Genomic DNA, 23,654 nt, shown 5'->3' on the forward strand with positions numbered 1-23,654 from the left:
GGCGCGAGCCGCCGTGCCGGGCGCGAGCCGCCGCGGGCTTCGGGAGCGAGCCTAGCCTCTGTGCGCAGGGCCCGGGAGGGAACCAGAGCTGAAGCCGGGACTAGGCGCGGAGCGGGCAGCAGGAGAGGTCGCAGGTGTGTCCTCCGCGTTGGCGCCTCCTCCCGGGCCGCGGCGGATACTGGGGAGAGAGCGGACAGTCTGGACACCCGCAAGGACAGCGGGCTCGGAAGGGAGCCTTTGGCCTAGGCGTGGGAGCAGGGCTGTGGGACCCGCAGCGCTGAGAGGGCTAGGAGCCCTCGGGTGTGGATTTGCTACGCTGAGCCCAAGGCGTGGCGAGCCCCAGGTAATAAGCATAGCCGCCTTCAGGCAGTTCAAGAATCACCCTAGAAGCCACCTAGGACACTTCTGGGGCACGCATTTACCTTCTATCCACCTCTTCTTTGCGGGCTTTTTATAAAACAAGTCCCAAGTTTAGCCTCTAAGAACCTTAAAGGGATGGCTTCTGCTTAGGCCCCCAGGCTGAACCATTTTTCAGAAGAATGCTTGAATGGGCGAGGGAGGTGAAGGCAGTCGAGTATCACGCTTTGATATTGTTTCAAGCACTGAGGAAGATGCTTCCTGGGAACTTCTAGATAGAAAATACCTCCAGGAAATTGGAATGTGTACTAGGGCGCTCTAAACACCTGGCCAGAGGCTTATTTCATTTTATAAAGAACTGGAGAGACAGTATGCAAAAGAGAAGGTAAGTGGACCTTGTATTAACCTATTAAACAGGCTATGCCCCCTCTTGCCACAGTTTTAATAATGATTGACTTCCTTAGAATTGCAAGGAAACCTGGAAGTGTGGTTGTCCTAATGCCTTTGTGGCCCTGTTTGATGGGACAACTTTAAGCCTATTAGTGTTGAATGGGGCCTGCAGTGTTGGAAGAATGAAGGACTGACCAAAAAGGAAAGTTGAAAAGAATGAAAGCCCAAGGCCATTCTTCATGACCTCTTGGCAGGATTTATGGAGTCATCCGTCCCTGTCTGCCTTCCCCCACCCCACCCCCCACCCCGTTGTATTGGTAACAGCGCCCTCCAGAAAATATCTCAATTGCTGGTGCTTGAAATTTCAGCGTTAGAGATATTGATTCCTTTGGGGCTTGACGAGCCCCTATTAAAATGCAAATTCCCCGTGAAGGGGCAACAGCTCAGCCTTTATCAGCCAACACCTTACCAGGGATGGGATTTATTTTCCAATTTAGCTGGATGGCCAAGGGATGAAGGGAGAGGGTGGGAATCCCAGGATAAAGTGGATGACCTCCAAATATTGGCCCGTGGCCAACCACTGTCGTCTCTCCCAGTTCTTTATAAAATGAAATAAGCCTCTAGCCAGGTGTTTAGAGTGCCCTAGTACAAATTCCAATTTCCTGGAGGTATTTTCTATCTAGAAGTTCCCAGGAAGCATTTTCTTCAGTGCTTGAAACAATATCAAGGCGTGATACTCGACTGCCTTCACCTCCCTCGCCCATTCAAGCATTCTTCTGAAAACTGGTTCAGACTAGGGGGGTCTAAGCAGAAGCCATCCCTTTAAGGCTCTTAGCCGTAAGTACCTCAGCAAACAAAAACCGGGCAGAAGCCTAGCATCTAAGACATCAAAAGAGAGGTAATCAGCATTACAAATGAGCAAATTACTTAGCTTATCCACATTGTATACTAGTCAAAATTACATTTAAAATCCCACTGTTTGCCTGAGAGAAGGTTTGAGATGAGCAAAAGCAGGCAAGTCCCCTGGGGGACTTTAGGGTCCCCGGGGGATTTTTGTCAGCACACAGATAATTGCTCCAAAGTCAGTTGCGTCTGGGTTCCGTGGGGTAGAAAATACTGCTGTACCTGCTGCCCCAGCGACTAGAAAGGAGCTTTCTGACCACGCTGTAATCCAGAAACTATTGCTATCAGTTTGGCAAGAGGTAGTGATGGGGTAGGGGTAGGGCAAGCAGAGGTAGTAAGGCAAGTGGGGCGAAGGGAGAGTGGGGAGCAGAAGTAGTGGAGAGGGCGTGAGGAGGTGACTGGGTAAGGGTGGCAGTGGTTTGAGCTAGATTATTTGGAACTGTGGGTGATGCTCTCTGCTCCCCCACACAAGGAAGTGCTAAGGGTCAGTCTTCAGGAAACTCTCATTTATTAATTAAAGCGCTTCGAAGTAAACATGGACGCCTTTCAATTTATGAGTGGTATGCTGTCAGTCCTGAAGCAGGAGGCCTAAGTGAAGGGGGTTACAAACGCTTAGTTCCTCTGGGAACTCTACATGGGGAGAGTCAAAGAGATTGATCCAGAAATCAGGCTTACTTTACTGCTGTAAAAACCTGTCCTATTAGTTTCAAAGAAGGAAGGGAGGAAGGGGGGGAGGGAGGGGGGAGGGAGGGAGGAAGGAAAGGAAAGGAAAGGAGGGAGGGAGGGAGGGAGGGAGGGAAGGGGAGGAGAGGAGAGGAGAGGAGGGGAGGGGAGGGGAGGGGAAGGGAAAGGAAAGGAGGGAGGGAGGGAGGGAGGGAGGGAAGGAGAGGAGAGGAGAGGAGAGGAGAGGAGAGGAGAGGAGAGGAAGGGAAGGGAAAGGAAAGGAAAGGAGGGAGGGAGGGAAGGAAAGGAAAGGAAAGGAAAGGAAAGGAAAGGAAAGGAAAGGAAAGGAAGGAGGGAGGGAAGGGAAGGGAAGGGAAGGAAAGGAAAGGAGGGAGGGAGGGAAGGGAAGGAAAGGAAAGGAAAGGAGGGAGGGAGGGAAGGGAAGGGAAGGGAAGGAAAGGAGGGAGGGAGGGAAGGGAAGGGAAGGGAAGGGAAGGAAAGGAAAGGAAAGGAAAGGAAAGGAAAGGAAAGGAAAGGAAAGGAAAGGAAAGGAAAAACACGCTGGGTACAAATAACAACAAACTTGAGTAAAGAACAATCCATGAGCCAGGTAGCCCTCAGAGTCAGAAGTGCAGAGAACTCTCCTCTGAAGCACCAACAATATGGAGAAATGAAAAGGGGTGAATCAAAATACCAACCAGCAACCAACCGAAAGGCTGGTGATTTCAAAATCCCTTTCCTGGCGAAGGTTAACGCAGAGGAGATTCATCATCGAGCCGCTGAAACCGGAGTGTCAGACATCTCCCAGGAAGCTGGACGAACATTCCAGCTTCAGCTTGGCATTTCAGCGTGAGGGATGCCATCCTGGGTTGGTCTGTTGTGACGTCACGTGGGAGCCCAGTCTATAATTTTTGTTGAGCATTTTTTCACAGAATTTTAAGATTCTGTTGACGAGGGTGGCTGCAGTTATCTTGAAATTTGGAGTTATAATTAAACCAGGCTGGTTTCATGGCCATGAAGAAAGAAGGGAAGGAAGCTTGAAAATAGAGGGGGGAGAAGGTGGTGCTGGCGCTAGTCTAGCCTCCTGCTCTGCCCCTGACAATTGTCCATCCCCTTTGATCTTCAGGATCTGTCTCTACTAAAATACGAGTGAGCAGTATAGCAGGGCTTGGGTGGCCTCCAGGACCAACTGAAGACAACTTCATTTTCTCTCCTTGGATCGGACTGGATGAAGTGACTAAAGCTATTGCTCCAGACGGAAGCAAAGCACACAGCTGAACTTCTCGATGAGAGGCAACTCACGCACCTTTTCGCCATACGAGATTGGGCAGCTGACCAACCTCCTTGCCATGCCATGCAATGAATTCCAGTCCTGCTCACTTTGGCATGTTCCTTTCTGTAGATGGACAAGAAATAAATGTGCCTCTCCAAGCGAGAAGAAACGTGTGCTCAGAGTCTTTGCCCTCAACAAGTACTGGTCCAAGGGACACTCTCCTCACATAGACCCAGATGATGCTATGTGACCTTGATCCCTGCAAGTTATCCCTGACTGGTGAATAAAGAAGCCAACAGCCAATAGCTGGACAGAGGCGAGATAAGCAGGGTTTAGGGTTCCTGGGCTTTGGGTCAGAGAACCACCAGGAGGGAAGAGAAGAGATAAATCCTGAGGTGAATAGAGAAGAAGAAACCATGGAGTAAGAAGCTTAAAATAGTAGCCACGTGGGTTGGCTAATTGTTGTTGAGAGCAGCCCAGACAAAAAAATGGCATTATATAATGGGAATATTGGTTGAGAATTAGACATAATAACATAGAGGATAGACATCTGCCCAGCTTTAGTGCTTGTTAAGGCTTCTTGTAAATATAAAGGTTATGTGTGTCTTTTATACGGGAACTCAGTGATCAAAGGCAGGGTAGAAAGCCCATATTGAAATTAAATATTTCAGCAACATATAGGCCCCAACATGGAACACCAATGTTGTTGGTATTATAGTTCTAACAAACGCATAATAGACACACAGTCTAGATATTTTATTTATAAGGCAAATGCCTACATTGGGCAGATCTTGGGCCATGCTAACTCATTCTCCAGCTATAAGGCCCCTTGATACTTGCTGTTTCTCCTGGCAATGTGGTTCTTGTTCATGGCAATGGCTTCCTCCTTTCCATCCATCCTCTTCTCTTCTCCCCACCACCCCAACCTGCAGCCTCCTCTCCCACCTCCAGTCCCACCTTACTCCCTCCACTGCCCAATCACAGGCTCTAACCTTTTATTGACCAGCTAAATTGGGGAGAAGCTTCACACAGCGTCGCTGCAGTATGTGGGCATCTGTTGTGATGGCAACCACATCTTGAAGAGCCAGTTTTAGCTATAGGATACAAGCAGTATCAGACTGATCCATTATATCTAAGCTTACCACAATGCTTCAGTAATGAAAACTATATGGTACTCTCAGAGGGTAAAGATATACATCATGGGACCGTGAGAATAGAATTAAGAATCCAGAAATAAATCCACACATCCAAGACCAGTTGATCTTTGATAAGTGCCGGTCAACTAACACCATTCAACAGGGGAAAAAAAAAAACTTCAAATGATATTTCTGAAACAACTGTATTTGCATGCACAATAAAAGGAAGGAGTTCAATTTCTTATCATATACAGAAATTAAAGTGGATCAGAGTTCTCAATATAAGAGCAAAAACTATAAAACTCATAGTAAGACAATAGTGGTATAAAACTTTATGACAATGGTACTGACCTTGATTCTTACATGTGTAATGTAGTTCGGATGTCGAACATTTCACAAGGGCCCATGTATTAAAAGCATAGTTCTCAGAGTGGCACTGTTAGAAGACAGTGAAACTTTTCAACATGAGGCCTTAGAAAAGCCATTAGATCATCCCATTGTAATACTTAATCATTTTTTTAATTTTTATTAGATATATTCTTTACTTACATTTCAAACGTTATTCCCTTTCCCAGTTTCCTGTCCATAAGCCCCCATTCCCTCCCCTACCCCTCCCTCATATGGGTATTCTCCCTATACATCCCCCTTATTGCCCACCCAATAGTCCCCTGCACTGGGGGTTCAACCTCGGCAAGACCAAGGATTTCCCCTTCCCCTGGTGCCCCAACAAGCCTATTCTCTGCTACATATGCATTTGGAGCCCTGGGTCAGTCCATGTATAGTCTTTCAGTAGTGGTTTAGTCACTGGAAGCTCTGGTTGGTTGGCATTGTTGTTTTTATAGGGTTGCAAGCTCCCTCAACTCTAATTCCCCCCAAGGGGGTCCTGTTCTCAGTTCAATGGTTTGCTGCTAGCATCGACCTCTGTATTGGACATGCCCTGAATGTGTCTCTCAGGAGAGATCTATATCTGGTTCCTTTCAGTATGCATTTTTTAGTTTCATCAATCGTATCTAGTTTTGGTGGCTGTATATATATGGGCCACGTGTGAGGTAGGCTCTGAATGGCCATTCCTTGAGTTGCTGCTCTAAATTTTGCTTCGGTATCCCCTCCTATGGATATTTTTTCCCTTTTAAGAAGGAGTGGGAGCATCCGCATATGGATCATCCTTCTTCTTGAGCTTCCTGTGGTCTGTGGATTGCATCTTGGGTAATTCAAGCTTTTTGGCTAATATCCCTTTATCAATGAGTGCATATCAAGGGTGTTTTTCTGTGATTGAGTAACCTCACTCAGGATGATATTTTCTAGTTCATTCCACTCCATTAGCCTATGAATTTCATCAAGTCATTGTTTTTGATAGCTGAGTAGTACTCCATCGTATAGATGTATGACATTTTCTGTAGCCATTCCTCTGTTAAAGGGCATCTGGGTTCTTTCCAGCTTCTGGCTATTATAAATAAGGCTGCGATGAACATAGTGGAGCATGTGTCTTTCTTATATGTTGGGGCATCTTTTGGGTGTATGCCCAAGAGAGGTATAGTTGGGTCCTCAGGTAGTGGAATGTCCAATTTTCTGAGGAACCTCCAGACTGATTTCCAGAATGGTTGTACCAGTCTGCAATCCCATCAACAATGGAGGAGTGTTCCTCTTTCTCCACATCCTCACCAGCATCTGCTGTCACCTGAGTTTTTTATCTTAGCCATTCTGACTGGTGTGAGGTGGAATCTCAGAGCTGTTTTGATTTGCATTTCCCTGATGACTAAGGATGTTGAACATTTCTTTAAGTGCTTTTTGGCCATTCGATAATCCTCAGCTGGGAATGTTTTGTTTAGCTCTGTACCCAATTTTTAATAGGGTGATTTGGCTCTCTGGAGTCAAACTTCTTGAGTTCCTTGTATATTTTGGATGTTAGCCCTCTATCAGATGTAGGATTGGTAGAGATCTTTTCCCAATCTGTTGGTTGTCGTTTTGTCCTAACCACAGTGTCCTTTGCCTTACAGAAGCTTTGCAGTTCTATGAGGTCCCATTTGTTGATTCTTGATCTTAGAGCATAAGCCATTGGTGTTTTGTTCAGGAAATTTTCCCCAGTGCCCACACGTTCGAGACTCTTCCCCACTTTTTCTTCTATTAGTTTGAGTGTATCTGGTTTGATGTGGAGGTCCTTGATCCACTTGGACTTAAGCTTTGTACAGGGTGATAAGCATGGATCAATCTGCATTCTTCTACATGCTGACCTCCAGTTGAACCAGCACCATTTGCTGAAAATGCTGTCTTTTTTCCATTGGATGGTTTTGGCTCCTTTGTCAAAAATCAAGTGACCATAGGTGTGTGGGTTCATTTCTGGGTCTTCAATTCTATTCCACTGGTCTATCTGCCTGTCTCTATACCAATACCATATAGTTTTTATGACTATTGCTCTGTAATACTTCTTGAAGTCAGGGATGGTGATTCCCTCAGAAGTTCCTTTATTGTTGAGTATAGTTTTCACTATCCTGGTTTTTTTTTTTGTTATTCCAAATGAATTTGCAAATTGCTCTTTCTATCTTTATAAAGAATTGAGTAGGAATTTTGATGGGGATTACATTGAATCTGTAGATTGCTTTTGGCAAAAATGGCCATTTTTACTATATTAATCCTTCCAATCCATGAGCATGGAAGATCTTTCCATCTTCTGAGATCTTCCTCAATTTCTTTCTTCAGAGACTTGAAGTTCTTGTCATATAGATCTTTCACTTGCTTGGTTAAAGTCACACCAAGATATTTTATATTATCTGGACTATTGGGAAGGGTGTCATTTCCATAATTTCTTTCTCAGCCTGTTTATCCTTTGAGTAGAGGAAGGCTACTGATTTGTTTGAGTTAATTTTATACCCCGACACTTTGCTGAAGTTGTTTATCAAGTTAAGTAGTTCTCTGGTGGAACTTTTGGGGTCACTTAAGTACACTATCATATCATCTGCAAATAGTGATATTTTGATTTCCTCCCTTCCAATTTGTATCCCTTTGACCTTCTTTTGCTGTCTGATTGCTCTGGATAGGACTTCGAGTACTATATTGAATAAGTAGGGAGAGAGTGGGCAGCCTGGTCTAGTCCCTGATTTTAGGGGGATTGCTTCAAGTTTCTCTCCATTTAATTTGATGTTAGCTATTGGTTTGCTATATATTGCTTTTACTATTTTTAGATATGAGCCTTGAATTCCTGATCATTCCAGGACTTTTATCATGAAGAGGTGTTGAATTTTGTCAAATGCTTTCTCAGAATCTAATGTAATGATCATGTGGTTCTTATCTTTGAGTTTGTTTATATAGTGGATTACATTGATGGATGTTCATATATTAAACCATCCCTGCATCCCTGGAATCAAGCCTACTTGATCATGATGGATGATTGTTTTGATGTGTTCTTGGATTCTGTTTGCAAGAATTTTATTGAGTATTTTTGCATCAATATTCATAAGGGAAATTGGTCTGAAGTTCTCTTTCTTTGTTGAGTCTTTGTGTAGTTTCTGTATAAGACTAACTATGGATTCATAGAAGGAATTTGGTAGTGCTCTGTTTCTATTTTGTGGAATAGTTTGGACAGTATTGGTATGAGGTCTTCTATGTAGGTCTGATAGAATTCTGCACTGAACCCATCTGGACCTGGGCTCTTTTAGGTTTGAGGTCTTTTAATAACTGCTTCTATTTCTTTAGGACTTATGAAGTTTGTTAAACGGTTTATTTGTTTCTGATTTAACTTTGGTACCTGGTATCTGTCTAGAAAATTGTCCATTTCCTCCAGATTTTCCAGTTTTGTTGAATATAGGCTTTTTGTAGTAGGATCTGATGATTTTTTTTAATTTCTTCAGATTCTCTTGTTATGTCTCCCTTTTCATTTCTGATTTTGTTAATTTTGATGCGCTGTCTGTGACCTCTGGTTAGTCTGGCTAAGGGTTTATCTATCTTGTTGATTTTCTCTAAGAACCAGCTCCTGGTTTTGTTGATTCTTTGTATAGTCCTTTTCCTTTCTACTTGGTTGATTTCAGCTCTGAGTTTGATTATTTCCTGCCTTCTACTCCTCTTGTGTTTATTTATTTATTTTTGTCCGAGAGCTTTCAGGTGTGCTGTCGAGCTGTTGACACATGTTCTCTCCTGTTTCCTTTTGCAGGCACTAAGAACTATGAGTTTTCCTCTTAGTACCGCTTTCATTATGTCCCATAAGTTTGGGAATGTAATACTTAATCTTAACTATCAACTTAATGAACTCTAGAATCATCTGGGAGACCAGTATTTGAGAATGCATGTAGACAGTTATCTTGACCGCTAAGTGAAATAGAATAGTTTGTTGTGGGTTGCACCATTCCCTAGCTGAGATCTTAGATGTATAAAAGGAGAAAGTAATCTGAGCACAAGCATTCCTTGCTGTTTCTTAGCTGTGAGTGTAAAGTATCTAACTATGTAATTCTCTTTATGCTCTGACTTCCTGGCCATGATGGATAATAACAGAGAATTATGAACCAAAATAAGCCCTCTCTTCCTTAAATTGCTTTTGTCAAGATATTTTATCACAATAGCAAGGAAAGAAAGCAGTACAGGAATCAGTACCAGAAATGGGGTTATTACTCTGATAAACCTAACCATGATTCTTAGGCTCTTAGAACTACTTGGTGGCTAGAATGTAGAGTTTGGTTCTTGGAACTAGAAAAGCCTATCATGCTAGAAGCAGAGTTTAATGACCCATTCTGATCAGACCTTGGAAGAGAAGAATGCCAAGAAAGGACCCATGAGATGGTGCTGCAGGTAAAGGTATTTGCCACCTAATAGTGCAAGCCTGAAGACCCGAGTCCAATTCCCAAAGCCCATGTAAAGGCAAGAGGAGAGAACTAATTTCTCAAAGTTGTCTGCTGATCTTCACATGTCTACCACACACTTGTATATGTCTGTGTGCAGGTGACCTAACATACTCTACTCACAAACATACACATGATGATGATGATGATGATGATGATGATGATGACGACGACGACGACGACGACGATGATATACATTTTACCCCTCAAAAGATGCTGAGAGAAATGCAGACATTGGAGGCTTGAATCACAAAGTTTCAAAGGTAAACAAGAACTGTATTGGGAACTAGGTTCCACAATACATGCTGGCAAAGAAACTGGCTGTAATCTGCCACGTCTTGAGAACTTGAATGATGCTGAACTGAAAAATAAGGGATTAGTTTGTTTAGCAGACAAAATTCAAGAAAGTAAAGCATCTAGGTCAGTGGTAAAAAAAAAAGCTGCTGTAATTATGAAAGAGACAGTGCCATTGAAGAGAATCCTCCTACAGTGAACTAGGATTCTTAGAGAGGTATTCTTAAGGTAAGGGAGACCCCACACATATGAAACCCCACCTTGTGATGATCCAAATTCATCTGAAAGAAGAAAGCCTGCATTAAAAGGGTTCCCTGCTCCTCAAAGATAACTGTCTTGGGACACCTTTCCCATGGCTTAGCTGTGGTCTAAAGCACCTGTTATATAAGGGTACCAGCTTGAATCTCAAGCTGGCAACAACTCTGCACCATTGTTCACATGTAACTGCTTTGGGAGGTGTGGAAGATGCAAGATTGGAGGATTCTAGGATCTCATTCTACTGATTCAGCAATCAGCTGGAGACAGGGTTGGAGTCCTTGCAAAAAGACCCCAAGAGACCTCTGTGTGACATTAACCTTAACCTAGGAGGGTTAAGTCAACAAGACTAAAAGATTTAGTCTTTTAAAAGACTGTGATTTAGAAAAGAACTTCTAAGCCCTTCTGGGTACATACCCAAAAGAGGGTGAAAGCAGAAACTCAAAGAGATATTTGTACATTCAGGTTCACAGCAATGTTGTTCACAATAGACAATTATCCAGTAACAAATTAGCCAAGTCTAGGAGGTGGATCGGTGAAGGAAACCCTTGCCATGCAAGCTTGATGGCCTGAGTTTGGATACCCAGAAACCTATCTAAAAGCCAGGACAGTCTACAAGTGTCTGAACCTAGGTTGACACACACCTATGGGAGATGGGAGGCTGAGACAGGAGAGTTGCTGGGAGCAAAGTAATAAAAGAGACCCCATTCCAAACAAGGTTGAAGGTGAGAACTGTCACCCCAGGTTGCACTATGATCTCCAAATACATGCCATGGCATATAAACACACACACACACACACACACACACACACTAAATGAGTCAACAAAATGTGATATACACAAACAGAAGTGTGGGGAGCAGGTGTGGCGGCAGTCCCAAGATGGCGCCCGGGACTGCAGCTAAGTCTCATGACTCGCACCTAGCCACGTCCATTGTGAGAGCTGTGCAGGCACACCATGACACAAGATCAGGCCATGTGATGTGGACCTATGAACTGAGATTATGCAGTCTGGACTGAGGAGGCGGAGTTGAGGGAGGATATAAGGGAGTGTGCTCGGGGGTTGGCAAGAAGAGAGAAGAAGAGAGAAGAAAAGAAAAGAAAGATTGCTGCTTGCATGCAGAAAGAAAGGTTCCTGAATAAACCGCTTTGAGAAGAACGTCAAGGTGTCGCTCCTTTCTGCGGGACAGAGACAGAAGCGACACAGAAGAACAACATTCATCATTAAAAGGTGGGGAATTCTGATGCACATTGCATTATGGGTAAGCCTTCATCACATTATGCTAAGGGAAACAAGCCAGGCATAAAAGAACAAACAGTTGTTTTGTTTATAAGAAGAGCCAGGAATAGTGAGACTCAGAGAAGAGTAGCTATCCTGCTCCCTGGAGGAGGGGAGAATGGAAGGCTGGTGTTTCATGGGTACCAGGGTTTCACTTGGGAAAACTAAAAACTTACACCATATATGATGGTCACACAATACTTTATTATACTCTATGCCACAGAATTGCTCACTTATAAATGATTGAAATGGTAAGCTTTGTGTTAAATGTATTTTACCACGGTAAGAAAAAGACATGCCTAAATGCCATTTCCTACACACTAGAATGGCTATAATTTAGAAAGAAATAAGGAGCAGGAAATAATTGTCGGGTAGGAAGTGGGAAAATTGAAGCTCATTGCTTTAGATGCTTTCGGTAAGTGCAGCAGGAAAACAGTGTGGTAGCTTGTGCCTCCCAGCGATGTGCCTACAGGGCTGAACTGGACCACCACCATTCCCTGCTTGTCACCATCAACTCTAGAGCATGTTGGCTCAGACAATCTCTGTGGGGGAGTTGGAGGCATGAGATCCCCAGGGCAGTGATGGAGAAGAGTCAGTATGTGCGTGGCTTGTTTCTGTTTTTGTCTTTTAAAAAATATATAATGGCTATCTTCTTGCTGCCAAAATAACAGAAAGACAGCCAAGTCAATGATAACCAAGCTACAATATGAAGAACCACAGGGGTTAACAGAATTGACTAGGGGAGACAAGTCTTGTTTAGGAAAGGGAATCAGAATAGATAAGTATGGATGGATGAGGGGACTGGAATGAGAAGATCAGGTGAGGACGGGGAGGGGGAGAGAGGATAAGAAGGAATAGAATACAGGGAGGGACAGCTAACATTAAGGGCCATCTGAGGGGTAGTGTTGAGATCTAATACAGTAGAATACTGAAAATATTCAAACATAGGAATGCAATCTAAACAAACTGCCAAATAATGGGGGAGATGGACCCATCTCTTCTCACCAAATGAAGCCTCGAGTTCCAGGATTGGATTATGTCCCATTGAGTGTTTGCCCGAAGGAGTCCCATGGAAATCCTGGAACAACCCAGTCTTGTTGTCAAGACCATGGTTGCTTTGTACACATGGATGGCAAGGTCCCATTGCTGAAGACAGCACCTACACAATTTATTGAACGTGAAGAAGTTGGGCTGCTGCCTATGTATACCCTTCACCCCTACGTTCTAGTCTTCAGTATAGGAATGTACTCTGTAGCCTACAAGAAGAGGAACAAAAACACTAACCTAACTGCAAATCCTGATCTGCCTGCAAGGTATGTCAGGGCAATGCTGGCACAAAACTTATAGGAGTAACCAACCCATATCTGACTCGACTGAAGGTCTACTCTTTGAGGTGGGACCCACCATACTTGACACTGCTTGGATGACCACAAACCTGAGATTAGATAAGTCAGAGACCTGGGGGGGGGGGGGGGGAAACAACCGCTACTGTTCTGAAAAGAAAGGTAGCAATGAAGTAACTCCTAACGACACTCTGTATTCTCACAGACTGCTGCCTTGCTCAGCCCTCACCAGAGATGCTTCCTCCTGTAGCCTATGGAAACAAATACAGAGAGACACAGTCAGACACGTAGAGAGCGAGAGACCTTAGAATACTCAACCCAAAAAGGGATGTCTCCATCAAACCCATTCCCTTCGGGCTGAGCAAATCCTGTGAAAGAGAAGGCAGAAGGAGTGTAAGAGCCAGAGAGATGGACAACTTCAAAAAAAAAAAATAAGGCTCTCTGAATCAATATAAACACAGCTTTATGAACTCACAGACACTGAAGCAGCATGCGCAGTACCCCAGTGGATCTGCACCAGATCCTCTGCATATGTACCAGGGCTTCTGATCCAGTGTTTTTATGGAGTCCCTGGGTGTGCAAATGAGTGCGTCTCTAAGTCCTGTGTCTACTCTTGGGCTCTTTTCCTTCTGTTTGTTCTGCCCAATCCCAACGTGCTAATTTTTATTTTATCTTATTATACTTTATTTCATTATCATCCGTTAGATGCTTGTTTGTTTTCCTAATGAGAGATAGACAGGAAGTTGATCCAGATTTGGGGGGGGGGGGAGGCTTGAGGGAGGATAATCAGGATATATTATGAGAGAAAAGCGTTTATTTTAAATAGGAGGAAAAATAACTGAAGGGGACCGCTCATCGTGACAGACCCTGAGATATCATTACCTCACTATGTGATAAGACTTTAATTCACCATGAGCAGGAAAGGATTTTGCAAACACTGGGAGCCGAGTGCTGGGCAGTCTTACATCACCAATACTGAGCCCAGTTCAGTCACGTATTCTGTCCTAACGTACCTAGCACAGCCCATCACAGATAACGTTAGTCACTTCTTTTCATTAAATTAACCCCGGACCCTAAGCTCCGTGTTGGACTGGAATTTCTTATCACTTCTGAGCTGCTACTGACTAGAGTTTTCTGAAAATCCCCCGAGAAATAACTGATGCTGGATTATCCGGGAGGGGGTAATGAGGCTAAGAAGGAAGCTCCAGGTAAGTTAATTCAACTCGCGTTATTAAATCAGGTTATTAGAAATCTGTGTATTCTAATGATTTCATTAGAATAAGGAGCTATTCATATTCATACACACTGATTCTGACAAAATTATACGTGAAGGAAATGTTTTTGCCTTTAGGAAAACTATCAAAATTATGAAGCAAGCCACATGAGACTTGGTGACTCTCATCCATCAACTGAGCAGAAAATAATGAAGTGAAATTTATCATTTGGAGTTGAAGCATAAGAGTCACCTTCAACCAGAACTCTTCCACTAACAATTTTTAAAACAAGGAAAATGCTCTGATTGTGGATAAATAGAAAGTCTCCAGAAAACAGTGGTCAGAATTCACTGTCCTGTTATTTTTTGTCCCCCTACCTCAACAGGGAGATGACAGCAAAGCCTAATGATCAGAGAACATGGTGGCCTTTCCGTTTTCCTAATCTTGGGGCTTAGTGCAAGCGGCTTCTCTCCCCACTCCCCAAAAGGTTTCCCCAGCGCACTGCTCTAAAACCCTTTTATGCTTCCAGAAATCAGTGGGTCCGTTCTTGCTGTGGATGAGTTTCTTTGACCCCTATTTGACCTTCATCCAAGCTTTGGGGATTTTCTTGCTTGTAAAAGTTAGGATAATAAAATGCACCGGGCAGAAGTTGGGGCCACCCTGCTTCATTGCCTTGGCGTCATTCCGCATCCTTTTGACAGCACTGATGGTACCCACCTCTTGAATCCCTGTGAGACTTAGGTGTGATGGTGTAGAATCCTTAAAACAGCACCTGGCTTATGGCACACCCTAAGAGCCAATCATCGTCCTGCTATGTTTCTATTATTACTCAATCCCTAAATTTACATCTCTGAGCTCCAGCTTCTCACCTAGAAGAAAGTTAAGTGGGAAGAGAGCAAAAGGTAACTTTGATTCTGCTACAAGAAGAAACAAAAGGAAACACTACTATAGTTTAAGTCACATTTCCACCCTCACATACAGTGGGTAACTTCAATACCACACTCTCACCAACGGACAGGTTAGAAGCAGTAATGTGGGAGCTCACTGACATCAAAAACCAAATGGACTTAACAGATATTTGAAGGATAGTTTGCCCAAATACAAAAGAATACGCCTTCTTTTTGGAATCCCATTGAAGTTCCTCCAGAACTGACCACATACTTACAACACAAAGCAAATCTCAAAAGGAAAGAAAATAGAAATAACGCCCAGTATCCTCTCTGACCAGCACAGATTAAAGCTGGATATCAACAACAACAGAAAGAACAGAGACCTTACAAACTCGTGAAAACTTAACAATTCTCTACTGAATAAAAAAAAGTCTCAAGAGAGAGATTAGGAGAATTGAATGAAAATCAAGATATAACACCACCCAAACTTATTGGACACAAGGAAGGAAGTTCTAAGAGACACGTCATAGCACTAAGTCCCCACACAAAGACATTGGCTTGATCTCATACTAGTAACTTAACAGCACACCTGAAAGATCTAGAACATTCAGCCCTAAAAGGGATGTCTCCATCAATTCCCTCCCCGTCAGTGAGGGGCTCTGGCCAGCTCCAGTGTGGCAGCCATGGCTCTGACTGGCCTTGCCCTTCTCCCCATCCCCTCTGCCTTGATAAAAACCTTAGATCACACTCCTAAAGCCAGCCCTCAGGGTCCACTCCCTTAATTGACCACTTCCTCCTTCTGAAGCTGATACCAAGGTCCAGCTATCAAAGTACTAAGGTCTAGCAATTAAGTCCCCCTTGACTGACCTAATTAACATGCCCAATTAAATTTAAATACCTCATCCTAACACAGGGTTTCCCTTTTTACCCTTATAAACAGCCATTTTTTTTCTGTGTCATGACCATCTCCTCTCTATCCAGAGTCAGTGTTTTGTCCTGTTCCCCTCCAGGACAAATGTCCCTTCCCCTTCTCTCTCATCCTCTATCTCCTGTCTTTGTCTCTTACTCCCTGTCCTCTGGCCCTCTGGGGTAAATAAATCTCCTTTGTGCTGAGAACTTGGTCTTGGGGGTCCTGAGCAATGCCATTCCTCTTACATTCAGGGTCCAGGGAACTCTGTGGAAGAGGAGGCAGAAAGAGTGTAAGAGTTAGAGGGGAGGGAGGACACCAAGAAAACAAGGCCATCATGATTCAACAGGGTTGGAACAAATATGAAGTTACAGAGACTGAGGAAGCATGCAGAGGACCTGCAGAGGTCTGTGCCATAGGGTCCTAGAGGTGAAAGGAGAAGTGGACACATGACCCAACCCCTAACCCAGAAGCTATCTCCATACATAGCCACTTGCCAATCCAAGGGAGTCTCACTGGGGAGCCAAACAGCACTGACAGGTGGGCTCCATGCCCAACACAAAATGAACTCCAGGGCATTTTTGGAGGCTCTCTGTCCCACAGTGTTAAGTCAAGATGCCGTTTTTGTTTGTTTTCTAGCCCACAGCATCTCTGCATATATATTATGGGATTCTTGGGTTTGCGGAGGTATGTGTGTGCTACGGGTGGATTTTGTAGTTCTCTTTGCTCCTTTTCCTGTTTCTTTGTTTTGGAAAACAGAAAGGGCGAGAATCCAGATTGGAGGGGAGACAGGGAGAAACCGAGAGGAGTAAGGAGAGGAAAACTGTAATCAAAACGTACTGTATTATAAAATATGTTTTCAGAAGTAAATGCTGCTCACTCAGATGATCCTCAAACAAAGCTAGGAGAGACACCCAGACCAACGCATGCCATGGGGAAACACAATCAACAGGAAAGAGCAACCCAACGTGATCCCTCAGAAGTGTCAGAACTCTTCAACTCCTGAGCTCCAGGCTAATGAAGTAAGGCCTGGATGAAGGCTTCAAAAGTTATCACCAAGAATTATCAGTTGGCCTCAGAGAGGATTAAAAACTAACACATCAGGGGCTGGGGATTTAGCTCAGTGGTAGAGCGCTTACCTAGGAAGCGCAAGGCCCTGGGTTCGGTCCCCAGCTCCGAAAAAAAGAACCAAAAAAAAAAACAAAAAACAAAAAAAAAAACTAACACATCAGTTAAATGCAGAAACTGGAGAGGAAGCCAACATAGAGGAAAAGGTCACCGGCATGAATAAAGCAGATAAGAAGGGGAACATCGGGGCTGGGGATTTGGCTCAGCGGTAGAGCGCTTGCCTAGGAAGCGCAAGGCCCTGGGTTCGGTCCCCAGCTCCGAAAAAAAGAACCAAAAAAAAGGGGGGTAGGGGGGAACATCATGAAGAAAAAAAACCCAGGAAGGAAATGTATTTTGAAAAAAATAGAAATTTTAGGAAAGAAAAACTCAATGGAGAAAAATACATGAAAAATATATCAACTTAGACTTGAACAAGCAAAAGGAAAAATATCAGAGATGGAAGACAAGACTGAGGAAAATTTAAATTTCAAACACGAATAGAGAAAAAATAAGACAAGTATGACCACGATGTCCAAGAACTCTGGAATATCGAGAGATCAAATAGAAGAATCCAAGTCCGAAGTGAAATCTAAAGGCATAGAATATGTAGGCAATGAAACTATAGCAGAAAACTTCCCGATCTAAGAAAGGAATAAATAGTTAAGAACAAGAGGGTAGTGAGAATTCTGGAATTGTTTCTTTAAAAAACAAAGAAATGGGAATGTACTTCTGATTTAATCCCAGGAGTGGGGATATGGGGCAGCTTCAGATTGTCCACAGTAGCTGACTAGGATTTGGCTAGTACTCTAGCGGGCGTGTGGTTTCGCCTGCTGTAGACAGTCTCTGCAATTGTGTGACATTTAGAATTCTCGTCTCTTTTCAGAGGTCATATAAATGCTAGGGTCCCAGGGGTTAGCTGTTGATTGTTGGTCGTTGATTGTTCTTGGTCATAGTTTGTTAAGTAGTCATATGCAAAGAAGAAACAAGAAGAAATTAGATACCCTGACAGCGAAATCAGACTTGCCCCAAGGAACTCTAAGCCCTATCAGCAGGAAGAAATCTAATGATGACATTGCCCCTTTCCAACCCCTGACTTTATTCAGGGATCTCTTTACTCTCACCTCGATCCTGTTTTCTCTTCAATCTAGTGTTAGGGGGGCTGAAAGGGTTAAAAAAGGTGGAAGGAAGAAGAACCCACAAAGTAGCAAAGGACAAGCTATAAATGGTGGCCCAGATGTGGACCTAGGCAGAATAGAAAGTTTAATTTTAAATGTCATAGAGGAAATGGCAGGGGACAGAGGAATGGATTTTTTTTCAAGAATAAAAAGCTTATTGCGGCTGCTACCTCTGGGATATCTCCCACTTTGCTCCCAGAGGGGGTTTTTCTTTTCTTTTCCTTTTTCTTTTTTCTATCTCAGTTCAAAAGCTAAAAAAGACAGGAAGACACTTTTTTATTTCTTTTTTTTTTTGGATATTTTTTATTTACATTTCAAATGTTATCCCCTTTACTGGTTTCCCATCCATAAGCCCCCATCCCATGCCTTCCCTCCTTCTTCTATGAGGGTGTTCCCCCACCCGACCACCCATCTCTTCCCCGCTCCCTGCCCTGACATTCCCCTACACTGGCAGGAATAAGAGCTTCTCCTCCCAGTGGTGCCCAACAAGGCCATCCTCTGCTACATGTGCATCTGGAGCCGTGGATCTGTCCATGTGTACTCTTTGGGTAGTGGTTTAATCCTGTGAGCTCTGGTTGGTTGGTATTGTTGTTCTTATGGGGTTTCCAGCTCCTTCAATCCTTTCTCTAACTCCTCCAATGGGGACCCCATGCTCAGTTCAATGGTTGGCTGCAAGCATTCACCTCTGTATTTGTCATGCTCTGGCAGAGCCTCTCAGGAGACAGCTATATCAGGCTCCTGTCAGCGTGCACTTCTTGGCATCAGCAATATTGTCTGGGTTTGGTGGCTGTATGTTTATGGACTGGATCCCCAGGTAGGGCAGTCTCTGAATGGCCATTCCTGAAGGAATGGTATTCAGATCCAAACTTTGTCTCAGGAAGACATTTTGAGAGAAAGTGTTAATCTCAAACCAACCACACTGCCTGATGGGAAGGAGGGGGCAAATCAGAGTTATAAAATCACCATCAATTTTCCCAGTAGCCATATAGCAAATGCCTGCTATCAATGAGAACAAGGTTATGATGAGATAGGATGGTATCCTATAGAAGAGATAGATCTATGCTGTTTTAATTAAAGAGGCCATGGTCTCATATGGGATGCACTCACTATGGAAAACAAATTCTAAATACCTGGGCTACTCAAAATAGAATTGTTCCCCAAGTCTGGAAGGGCTTAAAACATCCGTACTAGAAGCCAGCACTTAGTTGCAATGGTTAATATGGTGGAGGGAAGGAGCCTTGAATATTGAACAGCTAAACAAAGCAAGGGGCAGGAATATAGTAAAGAATCAGTTATTGGGTGAAATGTGGTACCCTGTTATCCAAGAACAGATTCAGCTGGATGACACTGCCACAGAGCAATGTTGTTTAGTGGCTTTAAGGGAATGGGGCAAAGTTGAGAGTCTGGCAAAAAGTCTACCTCACTTATAGTGATCTTACAAGGCTGTAGAGAAGTCTTCACTAGTTTTTTGTCTTGGTTTTTTGTTTGTTTGTTTGTTTGTTTGTTTTGTTTTTATAAAGATTAGTCTTAGCTGTGAACAAAGCTGTATCTGACCCTGATACAAGACAGGTGTTGATAGAGACCTTGGCATATGAAAATGGGGATATTGAATGTACAAACCATTAAAGGTGTGGGCAGCACCTATAGATGAGTGAATAAGGGATACAATGGATATTGATTCTCAGAGGTACCATGCTAGTATCCATAGGGCAAGCTGTAGTTAGAGATCTCAGGTCTCAAAATGCCCCGAGTTTTAATTGGGGGAAATATGGCCATTTGCAACAAAATTGTGAACAAGGCATCTCTAAGAGCAACGTTTTTCCTAAATTATATCAGAAAGAAGGCCTAGGCTTCTCAGGGAGTAGAAGCCATGTGGCAAGCATTGCCATTGAGCCAACAAGTGTAGATTCAAGAGAGAGATCCAAGGTGATTTCTTAGTGTCAAGAAACAGCCTTGGGGGCCTGGCTGGAGGCACCGAATCGAAAAATAGAAACTGTTTCAGCCAAGGAGTGAAATCAGCCTGTACGCTGTATACTATAATGGAATCCCATGAAAGTTTTGCATTGGGAATGCGGGTTTGTTTATACCTCCACAGGAAGTGAAAACCTATGGAAACCATCAAAACTGATGAACTAAGTAGGAGAGGTCTGAAAACCTTGGCCACTGAACCAAAAAGTACTTATGTCATTTAAAATGTCTCTGTTTATGATTTTCCATCATACGACACTTAAAAGAAAAGGGGGGGGGGAATGTGGTGAGAATTCTGGAGAGAGAGAGAGAGAGAGAGAGAGAGAGAGAGAGAGAGAGAGAGAAATAGGAATGTGCTTTTACTTTAGCCCAAAGTCTGGGGACAGGGGCAGCTTTGGTTTGTCCACAGCAGCTATGATTTGCCTCATCTCTAGGACAGGTGTGGTTTTGCCAGCCACAGACACATGTAAAATTCTGAAGACTTTTCAGGGGGTCTAAATGCTAGGGTCCCAGAGGTTGGCTGTCATTGGTTGGTTGTTGGCGGGTTGTTGGATCTTGTTGGTCACAGTTTGTTAAGTAGCTGTGTACAAAGGAGAAACAACAAGAAGAAATTGGATATCCTTATGACAAAGATCCAACTTGCCCCTAATCAGCAGGAGGAGGTCTAATGACAACATTTCCCCTTTTAGGACCCCTGACTTTATTCATGGATCTCTTTCCTCACCCCCTTTACCCTTCCTTTTCTCCTATCTAGTGTTGGGGGATTGAAAAGGTTGAAAGGGTGGAAGAAGGTGGAGAAGGGTTGAAGAAAGAAGAACCCACAAAATAGCCATAGTCTAGCTACACACATAGGGTGGAGAGCATCTGTGGACTTTGCCAAAATGTTCCCTTCATCGCTGGAGGCGCTGGGAGCCCTGGGAGATGCGCTGGTAGAGCCAATAGATGAGGAGACTGGGGAGGACCAGAAAGATGGCTCTGGGGTCTACAAGATGACAGGAGATAATTTCTGGTTGAAGAAAATAGAAACCAGTATGACAGAAGCAGAACGGGGGACCTGAAAGAAATGCTGTGAACATGAAATTAACATTTAGTGCTCACGTCATCAGGACTCGGTCAGCTGACATGCCGACAGTCAGTAGTCCTCACAAAGGCACTCTGGTAGCAGCACAATGAGTTGCAGCTATTGGGACACTTCCTTTCAGTGTGCTGCCCACACATGTGCCACCTCGGCCAGCAACGCAAGTGGAGTTCCTGTGGCATAAAGTCTCCACTGACAACATGGATCCAGACTTCTGGAGAGACTTAAGGGCGATGGAATGAGATGGCATTTCAGCCGAAGGGTGACCAGGTTAAAAGCGCTTGATGCCACATTCAGAGTGGCACCCAGACAGACTCTCTGAGCTGAAGCACTGCAGTACTAAGTTACAGTCCATGATCTCACATCCCCCCTCGAGTAAGAGCTGAGGTAGCAGAGGCACTCTATGGTGTGTGTAAAATACATGGGAATTATGGGATGGCTTTTAATGAATGGAGCGCCATCAGAAATTATTTTAAAAATGGGTGATGGACCGTAGAGTGCTAGGCATCACATGGACATGTATGCATGCTCTGGTGATGAGGTTTTGGAAGATGAAGAGAGCTATGCAGGTCAGCTAAAGGAGTATCTGTTTTCTCAGAAGCACCTCGGGCTGCCTGCATCAGGAAGCATGAGCTTATGCAGTGAGATTTGGAGAAGGCTGCTCTGGGCTTGGCTTCCAACCACTGGGGAATGTGCGAACATTCTTGTCGAAGGGAGCGACTACCAAACTCTTTGGTTGAGAAACTCCAGAGCAGAGAGAAGCCAAAATAAAGGTGCTGGAATAAATGAAGGGGAACAGCAGCTGAAGTCTAAAAGTCTGGAAGGCAGAGACTATGTGAGAAATGGATGGGCTAATACCATCTTCAAGGAACAAAAGGACCAGGACCTACCTATCGGGAGCCCTCATCATGCATATCAGCACATGCAAAAAGGAAATCCAAGTTTGCACCAATGCCAAGGAATGTTCCAGCAGGATGTAATCCTGTGGAGTGGCTATCTTCAGAGTACCCCAAAAACAGAAACGCAAGTCAAAAGAAATTCAGTTGCTACCTAATATACATAAAAAATGTACAGTCAATGGAACAAATCAGCTTTCTTTAACCTGCGTGTGCTTGTGTTTATATAACACAAAAGGATATATTTTAATGAAGACTAAATATTACAAATTAAGTTTGAGGGGACCGGTGCTGATTCCAGAACACTTAATTAGATACAACAATGGATTGTCACACTTCTGAACCAATAGCTGAATGTCAGGATGTTAGTTAATTTCCACGTGATGCTCTCAGTTCCAACTGTTCCGGATCTTTTCATGCATGGAGTCTTCCAAAGATGACATTCCCACGGTTACCTGGGAGGACCCACTTCTCTGTACCAGTCGTTTCGTTCTGCCTTAGACTCTAGCTGTTTGGCTTGACCAAGAACAGCAGAAACTTGTTGTGAATTCTGAGGTTTCCTCCCCCGTTTGTAGCTCCCCGTACGGTCTGCCTGCTCTAGCCAATGCCGTCAATGTGTATTTCACCCGCGTTTTGATAGAGTTGAAAAGTTTATACTGCCAACAATGAAGTCTCAGCATCTCAGATCCACAGAGGAATCAATACGTTCTTGTGGTCTAGGAGCTGCTATATAGAAAGCTTTACTCCCTTATTACTATTAGTCTCCGTCACTGTTCCCCTCAGCAACAGTTTTTCCTCCTTGGCTCTCTTCTGTGCACGCGGCATTTTACGGCAGGAGACATAGCATCTCCATGTGAAACGCGCACACGGTGAGCACCTGTGCTGATGAGACCTTCACCATGAGTGTGCTTTCCTGTGGCCTGGCTGTGACTTTATACAGATGAGTTATGTCCTGCTCTCTGAACGTGTGTTATATGGAACATGATCCGAAGCTGCGCACTCTTCCTGTGCTAGATTGCCGAGTCATAACCATGCACTCGCCATTTCTATTGCTGTAAAACTATACCCAGTACTGTTCAACATTTGACAATTTTTTTGCATGCTTAAAAGGTTGCTGGATTTTGTGATGTTTAGCAAACTTATAAAATAAATAGAGGTACTCCCGTGCCGATTTTTTTAAGGTTTTGGAAGGCAACTAGAATTGCACCGCAGCATAATCACAGGTGACGTCACAGCCACAGTGTCAAACTACCGATTTTAAAGGTATTAAAAGCTATAAGGAGAAAAGGCCAACTCACCCACAAAGACACCAGAGCCAGGAGGAACGGAACGATAGATTTTCAAACCCTGAAAGTAAACAACTGCTAACAAAGATTTCTAGATCCAGAAAGGCCCAGAAAGACTGTCTTTTTACATTAATGCAGAAAAAAGGATTTTTTTTTAATACAGGCACAAACTTAGACAGGTCACAACCACAAAACCACCATTGGAGAAAGTACAAGAATTCTATGCACAAATAAGAGAGAGTTTCAACCGGAGAGGCTAGGAAAGAAATTTTCATGAGAAAGAGGTGCCTGGCAAGATATAAGAGGCACGTGGGACGTGACAGGGCCAAAAAGAACACCTCCACAATACATAGTAATCAAGCCATAAAATTTACAGATTAAAAAAAGAATATTAAAAGTTTTGAGAGAAAATGA

General features: G+C 43.7%; 1 long non-coding RNA gene and 1 pseudogene across 1 annotated transcript; both read left to right on the forward strand.

The window, feature by feature from the left end:
• The first annotated feature begins 60 nt into the window (after positions 1–60).
• LOC148007704 (uncharacterized) lies at positions 61–4,331 on the forward strand. Its single transcript, XR_015646867.1, has 2 exons — positions 61–343; positions 3,440–4,331. It is a non-coding gene; the product is annotated as an uncharacterized LOC148007704 (long non-coding RNA).
• Positions 4,332–20,847: 16,516 nt separating this feature from the next.
• Positions 20,848–22,100, forward strand: LOC148007705 (sorting nexin-4 pseudogene; annotated as a pseudogene).
• The last annotated feature ends 1,554 nt before the right edge of the window (positions 22,101–23,654 follow it).

Source organism: Rattus norvegicus, chromosome 1 (assembly GCF_021556685.1).
Source record: "Rattus norvegicus strain SHRSP/BbbUtx chromosome 1, alternate assembly SHRSP_T2T, whole genome shotgun sequence".
Lineage (NCBI taxonomy): Eukaryota > Metazoa > Chordata > Mammalia > Rodentia > Muridae > Rattus > Rattus norvegicus.